Source organism: Pleurodeles waltl, chromosome 9, assembly GCF_031143425.1.
Source record: "Pleurodeles waltl isolate 20211129_DDA chromosome 9, aPleWal1.hap1.20221129, whole genome shotgun sequence".
In the NCBI taxonomy this organism is placed as follows: Eukaryota; Metazoa; Chordata; class Amphibia; order Caudata; family Salamandridae; genus Pleurodeles; species Pleurodeles waltl.
The window spans coordinates 753,363,958-753,386,861 of NC_090448.1; positions in this window are offsets into that span (position 1 = coordinate 753,363,958).

Below are 22,904 nucleotides of genomic sequence, written 5' to 3' on the forward strand. Positions count from 1 at the left end.
ATGACGTGTTGGTGGCCTCTGTTACAGTCCCTGCACCTTCCATGCCACAGTGTCCAATGTCTCACCAACCAACACACAGTGGCCAGCTGCTTCCCTGCCTTCGTGGCCACTGTCCCCTTCACCTGCTCTGGAAGATGCTGAAAAGACATATACAAAAATGTTATTGTATCTGTGTAAATAAAACTGATGATGGAGTTTGTTCAAAACACATTTCCTTATTTTAATATTTCACTTCTTTAAGACTTTCAAACTTAGTTATACTTTATCATTACCTCATTCAAGTAGGGAACATCTTCAGGAGCCATTTGCTCACAGTTTTGTAACTTCCCATCATTACTCTCATTTGTTTTATAATTTCTCTTACTCATTTTGAATTTTCTCCAGCAATTGTTTAACACCTTTCAATGGTACAGATTGATTTGAATAGTGAACTCATAATGCAAGAATCAATATTTAGCAAAAAAACTTTGTGCATTGTACATTGTACATCTGCAAAATTCCCTTTCACTAAAATCCTCCTCTTTAATATTGATTTATCATCTAGACATAACAAAGGACACACAAAATTTGGTTTTGGGTATGTGAAACTCTGTCACCATTGTGTAGACATTCTTCTCTGTTTCTTTCAGAAATATATCAAAATTATGTTTGAAAAAAGAAACAGATTTGCTTACATGAAAATTTGTAAAGGAGTAAGGTGTCATGGCAATCTGCAACTTTAAACATAAATTGACTTGATTTTTTTGTAAAAACAAATTTGTAACATGTTTTAACAAAACAAATGTTGATATTGTTCTCATTTTTTGTCATTTTGGATCACATGCTCACTATTGTTTGTCTATGATACTAAATCACTAATGTGACGTTTGGAACATCCACTCTATCGCAAGTCCATTTTATGCTATGTCACCTGTAATTGGACCAATGGAATGTCCTTCACAATTGTGATGGAGCATCACACTTGACACAAGCATAAATTGTGGCCTGTTTCGCATAACTGCCCCTTACAACATCAAACAAATTATTGTACCTTTTTTTTGCTAGGCAGGTATGTGTCTGCTCAAATAGTCCATTGGTGGAATCATGTTTAAAAAATATATAAAGCACATTATCATACACTTTGCTCAAGCCTTACACATTCCAGAACTCTTCTTGTGTGTTGACGTGTCAACCTTTATGTTGATACCATAATTTGTTGCCAAACAAAACATAGTTATCTAACACTAATAACTCAAAAAAGGAACTTTGGGTCAGATGTACTAAAATGAAATTTAACATTTCCTAAATAGTGCCTTCATAAAAATCGCTATTTATGACATGCAAGATGCTATGTACAAAGATGCCAATTTCCTAATAGTGATTCCTACATTAATAAACAAGACTACAAGTCCCAGAATTCAAATATTAATACTGGACTGGAGCAGCACATAACATATGAACTTGGGAAACTAAGCAGGACTGCATAACATGAAGAATTTTTCTGCACTTTACATCGCTCTCATTTGAACACATTTCTATATTTTACGCTTCTATTTATGGTACTGTGTCTACTGTCCACTGGGAGTACTGGGCATGCAGTTTGTAAATGCAAAACTTTGAAATGGGAGTAAATTGAAATTAAGAGTTACCTTTATCATCAAGGTAACTTTTCATTTAAATTTCGTGACATTTAAAAACATTCAAAAACATCATTTTGCTCACAGCTCTAATATTGAGTTGACTTCACTCCAATAACTACACTTCACTCAGGAACCAAAAGGGACATTTTAGCCTGTGTTACAAAAACAAGTTAGTGAGAAATACATTTCCTTATTAAACATGTACCTGTTCCTCTGGTGATCCATGCAGCTGGCTGTACAGGGACAGGACCTCATAGTCAGCAAATCAAGCTCCTCTCCTGAGAAGTTAAAGGCCCTGTCATGACCCCCAGAGGTCGGAAACAGCAGCACTTGTAGCGGAGGTGTTGTTGACTGCAGTGTTAGGAGGCAGGTGAGCTTTTTTAAAATGCTGCGTACGTGTACACGACGTACGCAATTGTCAATGGAGATGAACACATCCTTTGCCTTTCATATGTCGCTGTCACACACGTTAGCCTATGGCTGTGTCCATTGTGGAGTTTTACAAAGACTATGCAGTCAACTTCCAATGATAGCCATCTGATTGCAAATGTCCTGAATGCAAGGTCAGGAGTCCATCATTTTAGAGTGTGAAACAATGTATTTGTGAATGTTAAGTGTGTCACCACCACTCAAACTGGTGGCTAGTTTGTTTACATGTACAAAATGTGAACAGTACTCTATAAAAATAAAAATAAAAACAGTGTTATGTAGTGCTTTACTGTGGTTAAATGCAATAGTTGTGCAGTTTTGTTTATACTTCCATTGACAGAAATAACAAATTTAAAACATATTATTTGCATGTTAATTAAAATAATTAATAGATATGTAAAAAATGTTATTTGAAAGAATACAATCTATCAATAATTTTGTGTATAGATATGTCACGTAAAATAGATTTTTTAAAAGACATGAGATTTGTGTTAAGAATCAAAGAAATGTTTGCACACTTAAATAAGTATTTTTTTCTTAAATGCTGATATTTGAACACAGGGAGAGGTAGAAGACGACAGCCTCAAGTTGTTTTACCATTTCCAGACCTTGCCACCATGGAAGAATAGGACATTATCAAAAAATCCAGATTGAATAGGCAAACTTTTATTGATTTATGTCATCAGCTGGAGCCAGTTCTTCTGCCTAACAGTGGGATTACCACATCAATAACACCAATAGTTAAAATCATGGCAACACTTCATTTTGTGGCCACAGGGTCATTCCAATACACTGTGGCAATATCTGGTAGCATGTCACAAACAACATTCAGTGAGTGCTACAAGAAGTTCTTTCTTCAGTAAAGAGACACACAAACAGCTTTATACAGTTTCCATGAAATGAGAATTTTGCCAAAATTGCCAAAGATTTGTATGGTTTTGGTGACATACCACATGCAGTTGGAGCAATTGATGGCACACATATTGCCTTAGTGCCACCACATGACAGAACACAGATCCATTCAATCAATGTGCAAGTTGACTGTTTACCTGATTTGTACATCACAAGCCAGTGTGTGTGCGTTTCGAAGGATCACTACATGATTTTTTTTGTAGTACAGAACAGCAGCATACCCCTGCAAATTTCACATCTTGGACCTGGCTTGTAGGTAAGTACAATCTGTCAATATAATTATTGGTTAATTTCTCGTTTAAGGATCTACAATGGGAATATATATATTTTGGTTCATTTTAATTTTTTTAATTCATGTAGGAGACTCAGCTTATCCTAACCAAGCATGGTTGTTAGCACCTCTGAGGAATCCAATAATGCCAGGGGAAGTCTGCTTCAATGAGGCCCATGGAAGAACACAGAGGACAGTAGGGTGGGCTTTTCAGCTCCAATTGGCCAGATTTAGATGTCTAGATAAGACTGGTGGAGCCTCCTCTACTCACCCAATAAGGCGTGCAAAAGCACACTGGCATGCTCCATGTTGCACAACTTAGCCCTGCAATGGAACATTCCATACATTGCAGAAGATGGAGACCATGATGAGCCACTGAATGAGAATGTTGAAATGCCAAATGAAGATGATAGTGGTGAAGAGGAAGGAATTTACATGTGTCAAGATGTTATTGACAACTTCTTCACATGAGTGTAAGTATATATTTACATATTGTTATATTGACTGTCAAAACAACTTTTAATATCATGAGTATAAAGGTCTGTCTTGGACATTTTTTAGGAATAGTAAGTTAGGGAAATTTCATGGCAAAGATGTTTGTTGATCAAAACTTTGACTCATTGACAACTATGTTTCTTTACATTGTTTATCTTTGATTGGTATTACTAAATGTCCATCATAATAAATCAGTTGTGATGTGTGTACTTTGCCATGTAATTGAGATAATCTTTGTTTTTATTCTGTTTTAAATTCCTTAAATTCTTAATTTGGACTTTTCAAAGTTGTAACATTTGCAGTTAAATGCTTCTGTTGCAAAATACAAAGGAAACAGGTTGATCCTGTGAAAGACACACAAGCTTTGAAAATACACAACTTGACAAAGACAACTTGCACAGTGATTGAATATAACTTTTTGAGGTTGCATTAGACTTGCCTTCTGTTCCATGTTGCTATCAAGCCAATATGTGCTACTTAAATTGCTCTCACCACATGTGTAAGTTGACCCAAACAATACTAATCTCCCTTTACATTGAGAAAATCCTCATTTTGTGTTAAGTGAATGAAGCTGTTAATGTGTATCATCACTGTATAATGGGCTTCTTGTAGCACACCACTGATAGTTGGTTGTGACAGTCCCCTGGATATGGCCATGGTGTACTGGAATAATCCTGTGGCCACAAAATGTAGTTTTGCTATGATTTTACCATTGGTGTTATTGAAGTGAGATTCCTATTGCGAGGCAGGAGGTCTGGCTCCAGCTGATGACATGAATCAATGATAGTTTGCCTATTGAATCTGATTTTTTGGATTATATCCTGTTCTTCCATGGTGTCAAGGCCTGGACCTGTACATGGAAAAATGGCACAGAGCATTTGGGTTCTGCATGGGTTGTTATTTTTCGAAACTATGTAAATTTTGTTTTACAATTGTCTGAAAATATGAGTTTTACATTTGTTGTGCTTGTCATATTTTAACATTTTTAAAATTGGGAGAAATATTCCCTACATGGATTTTTTAAATTACAATCTTTATAATTATTTGCATTTTTAAATGTATGATGGAAGGATTAAAAAAAAAAAGAAACTACAAAACAATGCAACACCAGTCTTTGACTTTGATGGTTTTTAATTTATATTACAGAGCCAAATAAACAGAAATAGGATGAAAACAAATAACCAAAGAAAATATAACATAAAATTTCAATCATGGTGAACAAAACTATTGTAGAACCAAAATTGTGAGAAATCCACGGCACAAAATACAGCTGGCATCAAAAAAGAAACTGTGTTCAGAAAATAGTCGACAGAGTGAATAGTAGTCACACACTGGAGGAATTTAGGTTTGAAGTCTGTTGCTGGTGGTTGTGGAGGTCTTACCATCCTCTTCTGGTGGTCCGGATGAATGCACCCTCCTGAGGTGGGGGGATCCACAGTTGCAGGTACCGCAATAGGTGTAAATGTTTCTTCTTGTGGCACGGCTTCCCTTTCTGTGGCTAAGGCAGGTGTAGTTGGACCAGGTGTTGTAGGACCACGGAAAGGGGAAGATGCTGCTGGAAAAGCCTTGGACATATAGCGGTAAATATCCAACAGCACTCTAGTCAGGGAGCTCAAATTTCTGTTTATATTCTACATCTCTACATTGTGCTCCCTCTAGAACTACTTCATATCTTGGAGCTCTGTAGGGACCTGGCCCATCATGTCCTGGAACTGATGCAGGGATCCCAAGACTTGGGCAGTGGTGGCCTGAGTGACAGTGAACTCAGTAGCATCACTTTGCTGGCCCACAGATTCCCTCCAACAAACCCTACCCCCACTACCCTGTGCCCTAGCCCACTGGGTCCTGGTTGAACTGGAGGTGGTGGTGTTGCTCAACAACAGCCAGACCTGGGTGGGGGTGCCACAAAATTTAGGTGATGTTCCCTTAGACACTGAAAGTGGAGGTATCCATAGGCTGAGTTGTGGTAACAGCTGGTGTAGGAGGTGTGGGTGTGGGTCGAGTGAGACTCATTGGAGCTGTGTGTCCAGACAGAACAGATGGACCAGACAGCTCATCATACAGACTTGCAGGAGTGGAATCCTCACTAAAGGCTTGATCCTGGTCTGGAGTGAAGGTATTCTCTGTGGCAGATGGTTGTCTACCTACTCTGGGTGCTGGACCCATTATGAATTACAAAAGTCTGAATTATACATCAAATGAAATCTCAACTACAAATGAAGAAACCTGAAAGTAAAACGATATTTAATCAAATTATTAGACCTTTATGTGTTTTTTTGGTAATTACATAAACATTTTAAATTATACTATAGAAAAATAAGAATGGGGCACACAAAGAGTAGTATCCCTCTATTGTCAAATAGTCATCGCACACTTAGTCATATGAAGAAAACATAATATAAATTTCCACTAAAAAGGTATCAGTGCAAAGTGTATCATTACAAAAGTTCAAAAAACCCAAAATTATAATTTTAATGAGTAAATCTTAAACATGGAATTTTAATGTGAGAGAAAGTTACTTCCATAGACAGTTGACAACACGAAGTACAGTCTTATGAAAATTAACTTATACATATATACAGACATTTAATCGACATTAGACACAAATGAGCATTTAGTCATCAGGAGAGTGGTTTGTCCCCTATTATGATGATTCAAAGTCCATTAAAATGAAAGAGATGGTTAGGGGAATATAAATATTCCACTCGGAGGGTTGAGAAGCGAAAAGAATTAACTTCATCCAAATAGAGGTAGAAATTTTTCCAATTCTTCCAGATTCAGCCTAAATTATACACCTGCAAACTTCAAAAAACAGGTGAAGAGATGTCCTGAAAAGGAAAAGTTTGCTTCAAAAGTGTACATAGAATATGCCAACCATTCAACCCACGCAATAGGAAGGAGAAAGGAGAAATAAACCATTCCAAGTCCCAGCAGGCTAAAATTCAGACTATTATACAATTTAAGTACATTTATTATCAATACAACTTAGATGCAGCATACAATATAGCATAAGTGAAAATCTTTTGGGTAACATACTTTGATTTGTGAAACCAATTACATCAGTTCAATAAAGTAACAGGAAAGTGACAACATACAAAATGAAATAAAAGAATGACATTTTTATACATAGCATGAAATGGAGATTGAAAAATTCATGACACTTTAACATATGCCTGTTACGACTTGGTCGTCCAATTTCCAGGGGGCACTGTAAGGGGACTGTCGGAAGCCTGGGAATCACCTTGAACACTTATCTAGAGTCCCTTGCTGACTCCCGTTTGTTTCTCTTTTTGCCAGGGTATGATTTTGTAGTATTACATTTGCTTCCTGGGACTGCAAATCCCATAATGCACAGCCTGGCAGTCAGGAGAACCTGGATTCTGTTTTACATTGTTTTCTATGGGAGAAATCCAGTTGCTCCTTTTCACTGGATTCTCTCCTTCAGGACTTCCGAGTGTCTGAAACTACACACACCTGAAACCTCTCCTGTGCAGCCCAGTCATGTGATTCTACCTGGGGTTTTCTGTAGTTTGGAACTGCTTATAAGCAGCTGTAGGAGTCTGGCCTGGCTTATAGTGGGTACCTTATGGTATTTACACCTTGTGCCAGGTCCAGTTATCCCTTATTAGTAGAATAGAGGTGTTTCTAGCAGCTTAGGCTGATAGAAGGTAGCTATGGCAAAGCAGCTTAGGCTGAACTAGGAGACATGCAAAGCTCCTACCATATCACTTATATTATATAGCACAATATCATAAGAAAACACAATACACAGAGGGGGTCATTATAACCCTGGTGGACGGTGTTAAAGCTGCGGTAATACCGCAAACAGGCCGGCGGACCAAAAAAGGGAATTATGACCGTGGCGGAAACCGACAACATAGACAGCCACTTCAACACTCCGACCGCCACCGCGGTACAGACAAGCAGCGCGGCGGTCACCGCCAACAGACAGGCGGAAGACAATGTACCGCCCACAGTATTACAACCCGCCAATCCGCCACCTTTTCCGGGGCGGATTCACCGTGGATAAAAACACGGCGGAAACAGCTTTTGCCATGGGAAAACACTCACCTTCACACACGCCACGAGGAAGGAGGCCACCGTGGAGCCCGAACTCCAAATACTCCCTGCGCTTGTCTACCTGCTCTTCTACGAACATCAGCAACGTAGGTGCCGAAGACAACAGTGAGTACTGCACCTATGACATAGGGGAGGCAAAAGTCAGGGTGACACACGCAACACACCCACCCCTAACCCGACCCTCACCCACTACAACACACACACCAATGCATTTCCAAACAGCACAGTAATAACCCACAACCCCCCCTGGAAGAATGCAAAGACAAAAGGAAATCAGTCCAAACATTGTACTGTATTAAAATAGAGTAACCAAATATATACAGATACATATAAATCATACACCACGAGTAGTACTGCAGGTATGCACATATCAATGTCCGTGGACCACTGGGCCCAAAATGCATGGGCGAGGCCTACCCTAGATACCTGTCCACAAAAGGAGAGAACACTGCAGGGGCATCAGATAGAAATACAACAGGCACCTCAGGGTGAAGGGAAGGGGGGGCACCTCAGCCGGATGACAGCACCACGCAAGATCCACAACGGGGCTCCATGCCCATTAATGTATCCTGGGGAGTGCAAAGCCACAGTCTCTCAAGTCTCTACAGTGGGTGGGTTGCCCACTGTACCATCCTGGGGTTTGCAAAGCCACAGTCTCTCAAGTCTCTACAGTGGGTGGGTTGCCCACTGCTTTATCCTGGAGAGTGCAAAGCCACAGTCTCTCAAGTCTCTACAGTGGGTGGGTTGCCCACTGCTTTATCTGGGGAGTACAAAGCCACAGTCTCTCAAGTCTCTACAGTGGGTGGGTTGCCCACTGCTTTATCCTGGGGAGTGCAAAGCCACAGTCTCTCAAGTCTCTACAGTGGGTGGTTTGCCCACTGTACCATCCTGGGGTTTGCAAAGCCACAGTCTCTCAAGTCTCTACAGTGGGTGGGATGCCCACTGCTTTATCCTGGAGAGTGCAAAGCCACAGTCTCTCAAGTCTCTACAGTGGGTGGGTTGCCCACTGCTTTATCTGGGGAGTACAAAGCCACAGTCTCTCAAGTCTCTACAGTGGGTGGGTTGCCCACTGCTTTATCCTGGGGAGTGCAAAGCCACAGTCTCTCAAGTCTCTACAGTGGGTGGTTTGCCAACTGTACCATCCTGGGGAGTGCAAAGCCACAGTCTCACAAGTGGATGCAGGTCACCACTGGTTCTGGAGGGGGACTGGTGCCCAGAGTGCTTCATCCTGTGAAGGACAGACAGAGTGGATGCAGGTGTCCACTGGTTCTGGAGGGGGACTGGTGCCCAGAGTGCATCACGCTCCCCGTGAGGGTCCCAGTTCCATCATTGTCCCAGCTGCACATGGGCTAACGATACTTGATTTGTTGGTCTTTGCCCTGTTCAGCGGTCTTCACCATGGCGGTGCTTTGCCCTGTTCAGCGGTGCTTTGCCATGGCGGTCTCTGGCCTGTTCAGCGGTGCTTTGCCCTGTTCAGCGGTCTTCACCATGGCGGTCTTTGCCCTGTTCAGCGGTGCTTGCCTTTACTGTCTCTGACCTGTTCAGCGGTGCTTTGCCCTGTTCAGCGGTCTTCACAATGGCGGTCTTTGCCCTGTTCAGCGGTGCATGCCTCTGCTGTCTCTGACCTGTTCAGCGGTGTGTGGCATTACAGTCCTTCAGTGCCCAGCGGGGCTGTGGCTGCCGGTGCCCTCCAGGTCACTGACGCTGGCAGTGGTCTCCGGACCAGTGACGATACTGCTGCCCTCCAGGGCATTGACTCTAGCGGTGGTCTCCGGACCAGTGACGATGCTGCTGCTCTCCAGGGCACTGACTCTGGCGGTGGTCTCCGGACCAGTGACGATACTGCTGCCCTCCAGGGCACTGACTCTGGTGGTGGTCTCCGGACCAGTGACGATACTGCTGCCCTCCAGGGCACTGACTCTGGCGGTGGTCTCCGGACCAGTGACGACAGTGCTGGCGGTGGCGTCCCGGCCGGCGGGGAGGATGGCGGCCTTCTCCTCCGTGCTGCTCTTACCAGACTTTGGAGACTTCTTCTGCCCCTTCACCAACTTGGTAGGCATCACAGCTGACTCGGCACTCCCCCCGGGACCCTTGTGAGCTGTTTTGCCGGCAGGAGTCTTCACCCTCTCCCGTCGGCCACTTTCCAACTTAAGGTGCTTTACAGGGGGTGGACTGGCATTGCTTTGGCTCCATGTCACACTGGCTGCCCTGGTGGCCGGTGCACTCCACACACCTTTGACACGCACCACAGGTATCAGACTTTTTTTGGCTGAGGTGCTACTACGGGACCTATGAAGTGGAGGGGTGGGGGTGGTGGGAAAGAGGTCAACATTACTGAGGAAGAGTTTCTGACGAACACTGGGATGGGTAGCTGGAGGGGGTCTGGGAGTGGAGGAAGAGGAGGTGGTTGTAGGAGGTGTTACTTTAGGTGATTTGGGTGCAGATGCAGGTACTGGAGGCTGTCGTGAGGTGGATGGATGTTGGGTGTGTGGGTGCCCGCGTTTGTGTACTTTGGGAAGGGGCGTCACAGACACACTGGGAGTGGACACAAGGGACGTGTAAATGGTAGTGGGGGTGGTGAGTGCAGGTGAGCGGGGTGTGGTGCTGGGTGTTCTGGTGTGAGTCCTAGTGCCTGTAGATATAGTGCATGCAGGTGAGAGTGTAGACGACACTGGGATGGAGGAGGGAGACAACGAGGAGGGGGACACAGTGGAGGCAGTGGATGTTGCTGTGTCTGTATGTGGGTGATGCTTGTGTGAGTGCCTGTGGGTTGTGTGGTGCTTATGTTTGCCTGAGCTACTTTTGGGTGTTGAGGTGTGTGCATGCTTGTCTGATGGTGTGCTTGGGATAGGCTAGGGTACAGGGGATTGGGTCTGGGTGGAGGAAGTTGGAGGGGGGAGGCTAGACACAGGGACAATGGCTGCCATCAGTGCTGAGGCCAGAGATTGCAGGGTTCGATGAAGGGCAGCCTGACCAGAATTAATGCCCTCCAGGAATGCATCACCGTGTTGCAACTCCCTTTCTACACCCTGGATGGCATTCACAATGGTAGACTGCCCAACAGTGAGTGACCTGAGGAGGTCAATGGCCTCCTCACTGAGGGCAGCAGGGGTGACAGGGGCAGGGGCTGAGGTGCCTGGGGCGAAGGTAATGATGACCCTCATGGGTGAGCGGGCAGGGAGCGAAGGCTGAGGGGCTGCTGGGAGGGCGGTGCTGGTAGGGGGGGTGGTGGCTGTACCTATAGAAGTGGGGGGCACAGATGGTTCCGCCACCACAAGGGAGCTCCCATCGGCGGACGAGTCCGTGTCGCTGTTTGGTGATCCGGTGACCGACGTGAAGCTCCCCTCGCCCTCCGTCCCACTGGTGTATTCAGAGTCTGTGGTGTGGCCCTCCATGGCCATGTGTGATGCAGCTCCCTCGTGCTCCGGTGCCACTGTACCTCTGCCTGATGATGCTGATGCACAAAAGAACAGGGAGAGCACAAAAAGGGGGGGGGGGAACAACAGAAGAAAGACTGGTTGAGTGCATGGCTTACCGCTACCGTTGGCGGACAATACAGACACAGCAGCCCCCTGCACTACGCCGTGCTCTTGGCCTCTACAGATGCAATTCCTGGGATCTGGCCTACATGTCTATGGTGGACATCTGCACACATAGAGGACACAGGGGCATTAATACCTGTACTTGGCACTCTACAGAGGTGGGGTGCTACATGGTCTGCTTTACGGAGGGGCCTAGCCTACGTAACTCGCCCTGGCCTAGGGAAACCCACAGCCCTCCTCCCCCACCCAGACCCCTCCACTGCGTGCAAAGTCTGCTGAATGATGTTGTACTCACCCCCTTGTGTCTGCTGTGATGCCCTCAAGCGCCCATCCAACTCAGGGTAGGCCACCGCTAGGATCCAGAACATCAGGGGGATCATGGTGCGACGGGCACCCCTCCCACGTTGGGAGGCCATCCCCAGCTGAGCCTCTGCCGTCTTCTTGCTCCAGCGGCGAATGTTCTCCCATCTTTTACGGCAGTGGGTGCCCCGTCTCTGGTGGACCCCCAGGGTCCGGACATCCTTGGCGATGGAACGCCAAATGCCCTTCTTCTGGTGGGCGCTGACCTACATAACATGTACAGGGGAAGAAGAGAAGTCATTACCAACTGCACCGTCGATTTGAGTGGCCCCAATCCCTACCCTTGCCATGTGGCATATGCATTCACAGTCCTTCATGGTCGCTGAACTCTGCCCCCTTCCTACTGACATCCAGCCCTCTCCACCCAGCATAGCCCATACAACGTGCTCCCTGTGTACTTACCTGTTGGTCTGGAGGACCGTAGAGTAGCGTGTACTGGGGGAGGACCCCGTCGACTAGCTTCTCCAACTCCTGAGCAGTGAAGGCTTGGGCCCTTTCCCCAGACGCAGCAGCCATTGTCTCTTCCAGACCTAGGTCACAGCAGCACTTGCAGTGTATGTCCTCTCCTGTCGAAGATCAGGTATCGAGTGATTGAACAGATAGAAAATGGCGGTGGCGTCCGCGGCGGTGACGTCCGCGGCGGTGCGTATCATCACCGTCGGCGCACTTCATCATTGGCTCCTGGGACCCATAGGGTCCAATGTTAACGAATGCAGCATTGTGCCGCGGTCTACGACCGCCTACCGCGACGGTGCACAACGCCAGCGCAGTTATCTCACATCCCATTGTCCCACTTTACAGGTCAGGCAGCCGCCATTTCAGGGGCCCACATGGCTTCATTTACTACTGCGTCACACATACCTAGGCCTACACTCCACACACATACAGGAAGAGTTATGTATTTGGTGTTGTGTTCGGTGTAGCTGTGGGTACATACCTGGGAATTTGTTGACTCTGTGATCGCTGTTGTCCTTCTTAGGCACCGTCAGCTGGGACATTTGAGGAGATGGCGGAATCCTCCGGTGTACAGAACGCTGGTGGACCTATTAACAATGGAGGAGCGACATTTGATCATCACCTACAGGTTTGACTGTGCCACAATCCAGGAACTGTGTACCCAGTTGGAGCCAGACCTGATGTCACCAATCCGCCATCCCACAGGAATACCCCCTGAAGTGCAGGTACTATGAGTGCTCCATTTCCTTGCAAGTGGATCAATTCAAACAACAGTGGCCATGGCATCAGGGATGTCCCAGCCTATGTTTTCCAACGTGTTGTCCAGAGTGTTGTCTGCCCTGCTGAAACACGTAAGGAGCTACATCGTTTTCCCTCAGCTGGAGGATTTGGCTACTGTTAAAGGTGACTTCTATGCCCTGGGACATATCCCCAACATCATAGGTGCTATTGATGGCACCCATGTAGCTCTGGTCCCCCCCCACAGGAGTGAACAGGTGTTCAGGAACCGGAAGAGTTATAATTCGATGAATGTACAGATGGTATGTTTGGTAAACCGGTACATCTCGCAGGTAAATGCTATGTTCCCTGGCTCAGTGCATGACGCCTACATCCTGCGGAATAGCAGCATCCCGTATGTGATGGTTCAACTACAGAGGCACTGTGTGTGGCTATTAGGGGACTCTGGTTACCCCAACCTGTCCTGGCTATTGACCCCAGTGAGGAATCCCAGGACCAGGGCAGAGGAACGCTACAATGAGGCCCATGGGAGGACTAGGAGGGTGATCAAACGCACCTTCGGCCTCCTGAAGGCCAGGTTCAGGTGCCTCCATATGACAGGTGGTTCCCTATTCTACTCACCAAGGAAGGTGTGCCAGATCATCATCGCCTGCTCGATGCTTCACAATCTTGCTTTGCAACGCCAGGTGCCTTTTCTGCAGGAGGATGGTCCAGATGACGGCGTTGTGGCAGCTGTGGAGCCTGTGGACACTGATGAGGAGGAAGCTGAGGAAGAAGACATAGGCAACAGGGAGTCAGTCATACAGCAGTATCTCCAGTGACACACAGGTGAGAACAATTTTTTTACTATTACATTCACTTTCACACTTCTACCTCTATCCTGTCTGTCAATTAGTAGCAGTATTTGTTAACTGAGTTGTACATTTCCATTACGGTTTCACAGGTTTGGTTACCAACGTGTGTCATCTGCTTGCATCCTTCATGGACATCTGATGTGTGACATAGGTATGTTGGCATTACATTAGAAAACACATTTTGTCACTGTCATTGCTAATACACATTTTCAAAATCACAGACTGACTCCAGATTGTTTTGTGGTTCAAGGGTGTTTATTGAAGTGCTAATTATTGGAGGGGGTGGCAAAATGGTGAGGGGTGATGGTGGAGGAATGTCCATGGCAGAGTCCAGTCTATTAGTCTCACAGGTGCACTGCCCATATGGGCATGGGAAGTGGAGCTGGGGCAGTTCCAATGTGGACAGGGTAACAAGGTGGGACAGTGGGAGGACAATCAGGGTGGTCTCATTTCCTGGCGGGGGTCTTGCCATCTTGCTCTGTCCTGTTCCTGGATCTCAGGGACCGCTTGCGGGGTGGTTCTCCGTCTGCAGGGGGTGGGGTGCTGGTGTGGTGGTCCTGTGGCGGGGCGTCCTGTCACTAGCGCCGGCGGAGGTGGTGGACAGTTCATCGTCCAGGCTAGTGTCAGGGGCCCCTTGGAGTGCCACGGTGTCCCTCATGGTCTTTTGTATGTCATTCAGCACCCCTACGATGGTGCCCAGGGTGGAGCTGATGGTTCTGAGCTCCTCCCTGAACCCCAAATACTGGTCGTCCTGCAGGCGCTGGGTCTCCTGAAACTTGGCCAGGACCGTAGCCCTCGTCTCCTGGGAGTGGTGGTAGGCTCACATGATGGAGGAGAGGGCCTCGTGGAGGGTGGGTTCCCTTGGCCTGTCTGCCCCCTGTCGCACAGCAGCCATCCCAGTTCCCCTGTGTTCCTGTGCCTCCGTCCCCTGGACTGTGTGCCCACTACCACTGCCCCCAGGTCCCTGTTGTTGTTGGGGTGGTGGGTTACCCTGGGTTCTCTGTAGTGGTGGACACACTGCTGATTGACGTGTCCTGGGTACGGAGGTATGGGCCCGCTGGGTGGGTGCTGTTCTGGTGTTACCAGAGGGTGGAAGGTCAGTGTTGGGCTGTGCCTGTGCAAGGGGAACCGACTGTCCCGAGGCCCACGATGGTCCGGGCTGGTCATCTTGATCCAGTTGGCCAGAGCTGCTGTCGTCACTGTGGGCCTCTTCTGTGGGTGGAGTGGAGATGTCTGGACCCTCCTGTGTGGTGACGTTACGTAGTGGTCCTGCAGGGGTATAAGAGCATGATTATTGCATGTGTGTGTGTCATGGTGTGCAATGGGTGGGTGTGCGTGTACCCTAGTGCAAGCATTCCTGTGTGGGGGCTTGTATGATGATGGTTGGGGGGATGTTATGGGTATGTGCAGTGAGCATGCTTTAGTGCTGGGTGTCCATGCTTAGTTGTGTCATGCAGGGCTTGGTGTTGGGATGGGTGGTTTGTGTTATTAGTACATTAGTGAGGAGTTGTAGTGATGGGGAGGGGGTGAGGGTGGGAGTGTGTGATAGCATGCAGGTAGGGTGGGGGATATGATAGTTAAGATTTGACTTACCAGTGTCCATTCCTCCACCGACTCCTCCGAGGCCCTCTGGATGCATGATGGTCAAGACCTGCTCCTCCCATGTTGTTAGTTGTGGGGGTCCGCCGCCAGTCCGCTGAATCGCGATGTTGTGCCTGGAGACCACTGAACGCACCTTCCCCTGTAGGTCGTTCCACCTCTTCCGGATGTCCTCCTGATTTCTTGGATGCTGTCCCACAGCGTTGACCCTGTTGACAATTCTCCGCCATAGCTCCATCTTCCTGGCTATGGAGCTGTGCTGCACCTGTGCTCCAAATAGCTGTGGCTCTACCCGTAGGATTTCCTCCACCATGACCCTGCGCTCCTCCTCGGAAAACCTGGGGTGTCTTTGGCGTGACATGGGGTGGTGTAGGTGATGTATGGGGTTGTGTATGTGTTGATGAGTGTGGTGATGTGTGGTGGTGTGGGGTGTTTTGAACATGGATGTTGTATGGGTGATGGTGTTGTGTGCCTCTGTGTGGTGGGGTTGTCTATTGCTGTAGTGTCTCTCTGGCCTTCATCTCTAATTTTTTGTTGTAGGGGTTTGCGGGTGATGTGGGTTTGTGTTTTATATTGTAATGGGTGTGTGGTGTTTGTATGTGTATCAGGTGTGTGTGTAGGAGGCTGGACTGGCTTGTAGTGGGTACCAAGAGGTACTTACACCTTGCACCAGGCCCAGGTATCCCTTATTAGTGTAGAGGGGTGTCTAGCAGCTTAGGCTGATAGAAAAGGTAGCTTAGCAGAGCAGCTTAGGCTGAACTAGGAGACGAGTGAAGCTCCTACAGTACCACTAGTGTCACTTTCACAATATCATAAGAAAACACAACACACAGATACAGTATACTAAAAATAAAGGTACTTTATTTTTATGACAATATGCCAAAGTATCTCAGTGAGTACCCTCAGTATGAGGATAGCAAATATACACAAGATATATGTACACAATACCAAAATATGCAGTAATAGCAATAGAAAACAGTGCAAACAATGTATAGTCACAATAGAATGCAATGGGGGCACATAGGGATAGGGGCAACACAAACCATGTACTCTAGAAGTGGAATGTGAACCACGAATGGACCCCAAACCTATGTGACCTTGTAGAGGGTCACTGGGACTGTAAGGAAACAGTGAGGGTTAGAAAAATAGCCCACACCAAGACCCTGAAAAGTGGGTGCAAAGTGCACCTAAGTTCCCCAAAGAGCACAGAAGTCGTGATAGGGGAATTCTGCAGGAAAGACCAACACCAGCAATGCAACAACGATGGATTTCCAGATGAGAGTACCTGTGGAACAAGGGGACCAAGTCCAAAAGTCACGATCAAGTCGGGAGTGGGAAGATGCCCAGGAAATGCCAGCTGTGGGTGCAAAGAAGCTGCCACTGGATGGTAGAAGCTTTGGATTCTGCAAGAACGACAAGGGCTAGAAACTTCCCCTTTGGAGGATGGATGTACCACGTCGTGAAGAGTCGTGCAGAGGTGTTTTCATGCAGAAAGACCGCCAACAAGCCTTGCTAGCTGCAAGGGTTGCGGTTAGGGTTTTTGGATGCTGCTGTGACCCAGGAGGGACCAAGATATCGCCAATTGTGTGAGGAGACAGAGGGGGCGTCCAGCAAGACAAAGAGCCCACTCAGAAGCAAGCAGCACCTGCAGAAGTGCCAGAACAGGCACTACAAAGTGGAGTGAACCGGAGCTCACCCGAAGTTGCACAAGAGAGGTCCCACGAAGCCGGAGGACAACTCAGGAGGTCATGCAATGCAGATTAGAGTTGCCAGGGACCCAGGCTTGGCTGTGCACAAAGGAAATCCTGGAAGAGTGCACAGGAGCCAGAGTAGCTGCAAAACACGCGGTTCCCAGAAATGCAGTCTAGCATGGGGAGGCAAGGACTTACCTCCACCAAACTTGGACTGAAGAGTCACTGGACTATGGGAGTCACTTGGACAGAGTTGCTGAGTTCAAGGGACCTCGCTTGTCGTGCTGAGAGGAGACCCAGTGGACCGGTGATGCTGTTCTTTGGTTGCAGGGGGAAGATTCCGTCGACCCACAGGAGATTTCTTCGGAGCTTCTAGTGCAGAGAGGAGGCAGACTACCCCCACAGCATGCACCACCAGGAAAACAGTCGAGAAGGCGGCAGGATCAGCGTTACAAGGTCGCAGTAGTCGTCTTTGCTACTTTGTTGCAGTTTTGCAGACTTCCAGCGCGGTCAGCAGTCGATTCCTTGGCAGAAGGTGAAGAGAGAGATGCAGAGGAACTCTGATGAGCTCTTACATTCGTTATCTAAGGAATTCTCCAAAGCAGAGACCCTAAATAGCCAGAAAAGGAGGTTTGGCTACTTAGGAGAGAGGATAGGCTAGCAACACCTGAAGGAGCCTATCAGAAGGAGTCTCTGACGTCACCTGCTGGCACTGGCCACTCAGAGCAGTCCAGTGTGCCAGCAGCACCTCTGTTTCCAAGATGGCAGAGGTCTGGAGCACACTGGAGGTGCTCTGGGCACCTCCCAGGGGAGGTGCAGGTCAGGGGAGTGGTCACTCCCCTTTCCTTTGTCCAGTTTCACGCCAGAGCAGGGCTGAGAGATCCCTGAACCGGTGCAGACTGGCTTATGCAGAGATGGGCACCATCTGTGCCCATCAAAGCATTTCCAGAGGCTGGGGGAGGCTACTCCTCCCCAGCCCTGACACCTTTTTCCAAAGGGAGAGGGTGTAACACCCTCTCTCTGAGGAAGTCCTTTGTTCTGCCCTCCTGGGCCAAGCCCGGCTGGACCCCAGGAGGGCAGAAACCTGTCTGAGGGGTTGGCAGCAGCAGCAGCTGCAGTGAAACCCCGGGAAAGGTAGTTTGGCAGTACCCGGGTCTGAGCTAGAGACTCGGGGGATCATGGAATTGTCTCCCCAATGCCAGAATGGCATTGGGGTGACAATTCCATGATCCTAGACATGTTACAGGGCCATGTTCGGATTTACCATTGTGACGCTATACATATGTCGTGACATATGTATAGTGCACGCGTGTAATGGTGTCCCCGCACTCACAAAGTCCGGGGAATTTGACCTGAACAATGTGGGAGCACCTTGGCTAGTGCCAGGGTGCCCACACACTAAGTAGCTTAGCACCCAACCTTTACCAGGTAAAGGTTAGACATATAGGTGACTTATGAGTTACTTAAGTGCAGTGGTAAATGGCTGTGAAATAACGTGGACGTTATTTCACTCAGGCTGCACTGGCAGGCCTGTGTGAGAATTGTCAGATCTCCCTATGGGTGGCACAAGAAATGCTGCAGCCCATGGGGATCTCCTGGAACCCCAATACCCTGGGTACCTCAGTACCATATACTAGGGAATTAGAAGGGTGTTCCAGTATGCCAATGTAAATTGATGAAATTGGTCACTAGCCTGTTAGTGACAATTTGGAAAGAAATGAGAGAGCATAACCACTGAGGTTCTGGATAGCAGAGCCTCAGTGAGACAGTTAGTCATAACACAGGTAACACATACAGGGCACACTTATGAGCACTGGGGCCCTGGCTGGCAGGGTCCCAGTGACACATACAACTAAAACAACATATATACAGTGAAATATGGGGGTAACATGCCAGGCAAGATGGTACTTTCCTACAGTGTGTATTTTGAATTGTCCAATGTGGCGGTGTTTTGGAGATGTGTGTGTATTTTGAGCGCGGCGGTGTGTACCGCCAATGGAATACCGCGGTTGAAAGACCGCCGCGTGGATTCGTGGGTCGTAATAGCATGGGCATGTTTCTGTTGGCGTGACGGTGGAGGTTTTGTTTTCGCCAGTTTATCACTGACCTTTGGTGTGGGGGACTTGTGTGGGTGTCTGAATTTCGGCGGATTCCGAGATGTGGGTCATAATAGCTGTGGCGGAATTCCGCAGCCGCAGCGGTGTATTGGCGGTCTTCTGCGCGGCGGTAAGCGCCTTTTACCGCCATTGTTGTGATGACCCCCAGAGTTACTAAGAATAAAGGTACTTTATTTTTATGACAATATGCCAAAAGTATCTCAGTGAGTACCCTCAGTTAAAAGGAAAGTAATATACACTAGTCATATGTACACAAACCCAAAACAGGTAAGTAATAGTAAGAAAAGTAATGCAAACAGTATAGAACAGTGGTTCCCAACCTGTGGTCCGGGGACCCCTGGGGGTCCGCGAAGCCTCCTCAGGGGGTCCGCGACCACTTAGAAAATTAAATAACATTAGCAGATTAGGTCGCCAGCTTTCAGTAATGACTCAGTGGGCGGTCCCCGGATTCCAATAAAGATTCAGTGGGGGTCCACAGAAGTCAAAAGGTTGGGAACCACTGTTATAGAATAACAATAGGATGCAATAGGTGAACATAGGTCTAGGGGCAACACAAACCATATACTTCAAAAATGAAATGCGAATCACAAATGGACCCCTGGCCTATGGGAACTTGTAGAGGATCGCTGGGACTGTAAGAAAACAGTCAGGGTGTCCATACCCCACCCCAAGACCCTGAAAAGTAGGAGTAAAATACACCTACTACCCCAATAGGACACAATAGTCGTGATAGGGGGATTCTGCAAGAACCACAAACACCAGCAAAGTACTGAAGACAGATTCCTGGACCTGAGAACCTGCAAGGCAAGGGGACCAAGTCCAAAAGTTGCAAGAGTGTCCAGGGGGGCAGGAGCCCAGGAAACCCCGGATGAAGGTGCAAGAAGGCTGCCTCTGGGTCGAAGAAGCCAAGGATTCTGCAACAACGAAAAGGGCTAGGAACTTCTCCTTTGGAAGGAAGATGTCCCAAGGTGTGCTGAAGGTTGCAAAAGTGTTTCCATGCAGAAATACTACAAATAAGCCTTGCTTGCTGCAAGGGTCACAGTAGAGGTTTTTGGGTGCTGCTGGGGACCAGGAAGGACCAGGATATCGCCCCTTGGAGGAGAAGACAGAGGGGGCGCTCAGCAACTCAGACAGTCCCCACAAAAGTGGGCAGCACCCGCAGAAGTACAGCAGCAGGCACTTAGAAGATCTGTGAACTGGAGTCCACGCAGAGTTACAAAGAAGGGTCCCACGACGTCAGAGTCCATCTCAGAGGGTTGAACACTGCAGGACAGAGTGCTGGGGAACCAGGCCAGGCTGTGCACAAAGTAATCCTTGGAGAAGTGTACAGAAGCTGAAGTAGCTGCAAATCACGCAGTACACAGGTTTGCAGTCTAGCGTGGGGAGGCAAGGACTTACCTCCATCAAACTTGGACTGAAGGATCACTGGACTGTGGGAGTCACTTGGATATGGCTCCTGTGTTTCAGGGACCATGCTCGTTGAGATGAGAGGGGACCCAGAGGACTGGTGATGCAGTCTTTTGGTGCCTGCGTTAGCAGGGGGAAGATTCCGTCTACCCTCTGGAGATTTCTTCTTGGCTTCCAGTGCAGGGTGAAGGCAGACAGCCCTCAGAGCATGCACCACCAGGAAACAGTCGAGAAAACCGGCAGGATGAGGCGCTACAATGTTGCTGGTAGTCGTCTTGCTACTTTGTTGCAGTTTTGCATGCGTCCTGGAGCAGTCAGCAGTCGATCCTTGGTGGAAGTCGAAGAGGGAAGTGCAGAGGAACTCTGGTGAGCTCTTGCATTTGTTATCTGCAGAATAACACAGAGGAGAGACCCTAAATAGCCAGAAAAGGAGGTTTGGCTACCAAGAAAGAATGATTGGCTACCAAGAAAGGTAAGAGCCTATCAGAGGGGGTCTCTGACGTCCTCTGCTGGCTCTGGCCACTCAGAGCAGTCCAGTGTGCCCCCAACACCTCTGAATCCAAGATGGCAGAGGTCTGGGACACACTGGAGGAGCTCAGGGCACCTCCCCTGGGAGTGGTCACTCCCCTTTCCTTTGTCCTGTTTCGCGCCAGAGCAGGGCTGGGGGATCCCTGAACCAGTGTAGACTGGCTTATGCAGAGATGGGCACCATCTGTGCCCATCAAAGCATTTCCAGAGGCTGGGGGAGGCTACTCCTCCCCAGCCCTTCACACCTATTTCCAAAGGGAGAGGGTGTAACACCCTCTCTCAGAGGAGATCCTTTGTTCTGCCTTCCTGGGCCGGGGTTGCCCAGACCCCACGAGGGCAGAATCCTGTCTGAGGGGTTGGCAGCAGCCGCTGCAGTGGAAACCCCAGAAAGGCAGTTTGGCAGTACCCGGGTTCTGTGCTAGAGACCCGGGGGATCATTGAATTGTCCCCCAAATACCAGAATGGTATCGGGGTCATAATTCCATGATCTTAGGCATGTTACATGGCCATGTTCAGAGTTACCATGGTGACGCTACACATAGGTAGAGACCTATGTGAAGTGCACACGTGTAATGGCGTCCCCGCACTCACAAAGTTCGGGGAATTTGCCCTGAATGATGTGGGAGCACCTTGGCTAGTGCCAGGGTGCCCACACACTAAGGGCCAGATGTAGCAAAACGCCAATTTGCGACTTGCAAATTGCGAGTGCCTGCGACTCGCAATTTGCAAGTCGCAAATTGGTATGCAGTACGGTGTCTCAGACACCGACTGCGACTCGCTATGGGGTCGCAATGACCCACCTCATTAATATTCATGAGGTGGGTCACAAATTGCGGCCCCATAGCGAGTATAGGCACTCGCAAACATGGAGGCCTGCTGTCGTCAGCAGACCTCCATGTTCGTGACTGCTTTCAATAAAGCAGTTTTTTTTTTTTTTAAGTGTAGCCCGTTTTTCTTAAAGGAAAACGAGCTGCACTTAAAAAAAAAAACGAAACCTTTAGTTTCGGTATTTTTTCAGGGCAGGGAGTGGTCCCTTGGACCACTCCCTGCCCTGAAAAAATATTTTTGGGTCCATTCACAAAGTGGAAGGGGTCCCATGGGGACCCCTTCCAATTTGCGAGTGGGTTACCATCCACTTGAAGTGGATGGTATTGCATATCGCTCAGACTCGCAAATAGGAAGTGAACACCCCTTCTGAAGTCGGTACCGACTCGCAATATGCATTTCTGCATTGGGAAACGCGTTTAGCGAGTCGCAAATTGCAATTTTTGCCGTTTGCGACTCGCTAAACGTTTCCTACATCTGGCCCTAAGTAACTTAGCACCCAACCTTCACCAAGTGAGGGTTAGACATATAGGTGACTTATAAGTTACTTAGGTGCAGTGAAAAATGGCTGTGAAATAACGTGGACGTTATTTCACTCAGGCTGCAGTGGCAGGCCTGTGTAAGAATTGTCTGAGCTCCCTATGGGTGGCAAAATAAATGCTGCAGCCCATAGGGATCTCCTGGAACCTCAATACCCTGGGTACCTAAGTACCATATACAAGATAATTATATGGGTGTACCAGTGTGCCAATGAGAATTGGTAAAATTAGTCACTAGCCTGCAGTGAAAATTTTAGAAAGCAGAGAGAGCATAAACACTGAGGTTCTGGTTAGCAGAGCCTCAGTGATACAGTTAGGCACCACACAGGGAACACATATAGGCCACAAACTTATGAGCACTGGGGTCCTGACTAGCAGGGTCCCAGTGACACATATCAAACACACTGAAAACATAGGGTTTTCACTATGAGCACTGGGCCCT